Below are 4,815 nucleotides of genomic sequence, written 5' to 3'. Positions count from 1 at the left end.
CAAGTGCTCAATGATGAACTAAGTTGTGGCCCCTCCTGGGCACCTGAGGAGAGGGTTATCTCCATGACTCCAATTTCCCTCGACAGGCAAGCTGCCCTGCCCAGAGCCAAAGTTTTGGAGAGCAAGTCATCATGTAGATGCCACTGTCTGATGGTGCTCCGCATCCTCCGTCCTCTATGTCCTCAGTGAAGTGACAGGGACCAAGAAGTCCATACTTGCCCAAAGTTGGAAAAGGGTCACTTCCAATTGTTTATACATTCCTTTGTCTTTATTGCGAAGCCAAGACAGCAAGATTGCTGTGACTTTAAAGCCAGCCTGTGCTACGTAACCCAAGGCTAGCCTAGACTAAGAACATCTTATAAAGGAGTGGATGGGAGGGGTTGGAAGGTTTCAGAATCAGGATCACTTGCTGATCTGTCGGAGGCCCCGGAGTTCAGTCGCCAGCACTCACACCGAGTGGCTCCAGCTACCTGTAACTTCAGCTCCACGAGATCTAAGCTTCTTCTGGCCTTCATGGGCACACTCAGGTGGTATAAACAGACAGAGACCTACACATCAACATAAATAAAAATAAGGCTTTAAAAAAATTGAATTAGGGCTGGAGAGATGGCTCAGCAGTTAAGAGCACTGACTGCTCTTCTGGAGGTTCTGAGTTCAATTCCCAGCAACCACATGGTGGCTCACAACCATCTGTAATGGGATCCAATGCCCTCTTCTGGTGTGTCTGTCACACACACACACACACACACACACACACACACACACACACATTCATACATACACAGATACATTATTTATTTATAAAATAAGTAAATCTTAAAAAAATAATATTGAGTTAGACCAAGTGACCTTTATTTCCAGCACTTGGGAGGCAGAGACGAGCAGATCCCTGAGTCTGAGACCGGCCTGATCTACAGAGTTCCCAACAAACAAAACAAAACAAACCTCTCTCTAAAAGGGACAGCAGCATATTTCTGAAGGAGGCGAGGAAGCAGGTAAACTGAACTGTGCACTTATCTGAGACAAGAGAATTCCAGATAAATGCTTTCGTGCCTCTCAGACATTGAGCTATGATGCTGGATGTGTAAACCAGGTGCCTAAACCTATGGTAAATCTATTTGTAAACAGAGCCATCTCTCTAAGTTCCCACCGACAGTTACTCATTAAAGCTGGGAAGCCTTCAAGCCCTGGTAGAAATGTTTATATCAGAGGGAATGTTTACCCACTGTGGTGTCTCACCCTGCAATCCCAGCACTTGAGAGGCAGAAGCAGAGAGATAGCTTGGAGTTCTTGGCCAACCAGTCTACATAGCAAGCACTAGGCCAATTAAAGGAAAGGGCTGTGGTTGTGGCTCATTTCATAGAATGCTTGAGTAGCATGTAGGAAGCCCTAGGTTCAATTCCCTGCATGGCCTAAAACCAGACACAGTGGTACAGACCTGTTATCCCAGCTCTGGAGACAGGAGGATCAGAGCAAGCTTGAGGCCAGCTTATAATACATGGGACCATGTCTCTAAAAAGGTAACAAGAAAGAATTAAAAAGAAAAGAAGCCAGACAGTGGTGGCCCATGACTTAGATCTCAGCACTCAGAAGGCAGAGGCAGGCAGATATCTGTGAGTTCGAGGCCAGCCTGGTGTAGAGAGTGAATCCCAGGACAGGCAGAGCTACACAGAGCAACCCTGTCTCAAGAAAAAGAAAAGAAGGGGTTGGGGATTTAGCTCAGTGGTAGAGCGCTTGCCTAACAAGCGCAAGGCCCTGGGTTCAGTCCCCAGCTCCGAAAAAAAGAAAAAAAAAAAAAAAAAGAAAGAAAAAGAAAAGAAGGGGTGGGAGAGTTGATGGCTCAGTGGTTAAGAGCACTGACTGCTCTTCCAGAGGTCCTGAGTTCAATTCCCAGCAACCACATGGTGGCTCACAACCATCTGTAATGGGATCTGATGCCCTCTTCTGGTGTGTCTGAAGAGAGTGACAATGTACTCATATACATAAAATAAATACATATTGAAAAAAAAGAACAGAATGTCATTGCAGAGTTAGGTGTGATACAGAGCTGAGATCTCACCTCTCTGTGGCTGAGTCTGGAAGATTGCTTCCAGTTCAAAGTCAACGTGGGCTGCAAAGTGAGAAGAAATCAAAACAGCAAACAAACCCAAGGCTCAGTCCACAAAGTGCTTGCTGCACAAACACGAGGACCTGAGTTCAATCCTCAGAACCCACGTAAAAAAAGACAGCCGGGGTTGGGGATTTAGCTCAGTGGTAGAGCGCTTACCTAGGAAGCGCAAGGCCCTGGGTTGGGTCCCCAGCTCAAAAAAAAAAGAACCAAAAAAAAAAAAAAAAAAAAAAAAAAAGACAGCCATGGTGGTGCACACTCTTCACGGGAAAGATAGTGCACACCTGTCACAGGCATGGAACACACATGTCACACACATGTCACAGGCATGGTGCACACTTGTTACAGGCATGGTGGTGCACACATGTCATTAATCCAGCACGAGGAAGGCAAGATAGGCAGGCACCAGGGATTGCTGGTCAGTAAGCCTATTTGGTGACCTTCAGGCCAATGAGAGACCTTATCAAACGACAGGGTGGATGGCTTCTGAGACACAGCACCCTCAGAGGTCCTCTCGCCTCCTGCTGCATGGCACATGTGTGCACTCACGCCTATAAATCCCCATGCACTCACATACCTGCACTCACACATAAGTCCACATACAAAACCAAACATCCACAAGTTCATTGACAGTTTCTGGGGGTTGGGGATTTAGCTCAGTGGTAGAGCGCTTGCCTAGGAAGCTCAAGGCCCCGGGTTCGGTCCCAGCTCCGAAAAAAAAAAAGACAAAAAAAAGACAGTTTCTGGCAAGAAAGTCTGACTTGGGCTGGAGAGATGGCTCAGCGGTTAAGAGCACCCGATTACTCTTCCAGAGGTCCTGAGTTCAATTCCCAGCAACCACATGGTGGCTCACAACCATCTGTAAAGAGATCTGATGCCCTCTTCTGGTGTGTCTGAAGACAGCTACAGTGTACTTGTATATAATAAATGAATAAATCTTTAAAAAAAAAAAAGAAAGTCTGACTTACACTAATTCAAATGAATTAAAACCACGGAAATAGATTCTTGCTATTTGGGCTTTCTGTCTGTTGTTTGACGTAGGGTCTCCTCACAGATTGGCCTGCAATCCTATATTCCCCACATCCCCGAGGATGACCTTGGATTTATCCCTCAAGTGCTAGGGCTGCAGGTGTGCACTAACATGCCTGGATGTTTTTGATTCAGGAGCTCTCTCTGTGTTCCCCTGGCTGTCCAGGAACTCCCTGGGTAGACCAGGCTAGCCTTGACCTGGCAGACAATTCTGAGATTAACGTCATGCTTCAGCAGGCCTGGCTTAGCAGACCTGCCTTTAGGTGCTTCAGAGAGAATCCAGGGCTTCAAGGATGCGAGGCCACATCTGGGTTCCAAAAGCGTCTATCCCAGCCCTGGGGTTCTTGTTTATGCGTTTTATGTTTGTTTGTTTGTTTGTTTGTTTTGTGTGTCTTGTGTGTGCTACATGTATGTCCAGTCCGGGGACACCTCGAAGGAATTATGATTTTCTTCTTTGGGTTTTGGGAAACAAAACAAATCTCTAAGCCTGGTGAATGGGCTATCTCAACACCCATGTAGGCCTGGCGAACCTCAGCACACCCTGTTCCGAGGTCGGTTTCTGTTTTTAATCTTTTTAAATTTATATTTTATTTATTTGATGTATGTGAGTACATTGTAGCTGCTCTCAGACTCACCAGAAGAGGACATTGGCTCGTTACAGACGGTTGTGAGCCACCATGTGGTTCTGGGAATTGAACTCAGGACCTCGGGAAGAGCAGTCAGTGCCCTTAACCGCTGAGCCATCTCTCCAGCCCATATTTTAATTTTTATCTTGTTTTTTTCTGGTCTCCTCCCTCCACCCCCACCCAACCCTTCTTGGCTGTTGTTTTAGATTTTGTTTTCTGTTTGTTTTGTTTTGTCTCTGTGTAGCCCTGGCTGTCCTGGAACTCACTCAGTAGACCAAGCTAACTTTGAACTCAGAGATCCACCTGATCCTCCTAGCATTGTGTTGTAAAAAAAAATATATATATATATATATATATATAGGGTTGGAAAGATGGCTCAGTGGTTAAGAGCGCTGACTGCTCTTCCCGAGGTCCTGAGTTCATTTCCCAGCAACCACATGGTGGCTCACAACCATCTGTAATGGGATCCGATGCCCCCTTCTGGTGTGTCTGAAGACGGCTATAGTGTGTAAGTAAATAAATCTTTAAAAAAAACAAACTTTCAGAAACTTTCTCTATGCCTGATGAAGTTCAGACTACTGACTGCCATGAGGCTCAGAGCTCATGTAATTCTCGGGGAGATGCGCCTTGCTAACATGCGGTGGAGTCAAGAGTTAAAACTCCGGTCTTCTGACTCCAAACACTATTTCTTCTATCAGAGTTGCTGTTTCAGTTTCCAAATTAGAATAGCTGCCCCCGTCCCCGCCTCCAGTATTCACTCCAAGTCTAAGCAACCCCTCGATGCCCTGTGAAACCACATCTGTCATACAGAAGGGAGAGAAAGCCACAGGGCCGTTGGAAAGTCTGCTTGTGAAGTTAAACTTAAAACCAAAGGGCAGGCGGGCAGTTGGCACGGGTTCCTCGGCATAGGTCCTAAAAGTTGGAAGCCTCGATCAGAGCCGAAACAGTATCTGCTTCTAGCACTGGGCTCCCATACAAAGAATTCCAAGACTCTGAGAAAAAAACAGCCCAGAGCTCCCTAAGCACGGACATTTATCAATCCCCGGATTCAAA

Source organism: Rattus rattus, chromosome 1 (genome assembly GCF_011064425.1).
Source record: "Rattus rattus isolate New Zealand chromosome 1, Rrattus_CSIRO_v1, whole genome shotgun sequence".
NCBI classification, from domain to species: Eukaryota; Metazoa; Chordata; class Mammalia; order Rodentia; family Muridae; genus Rattus; species Rattus rattus.
Note: the sequence above shows the minus strand (reverse complement) of the source record.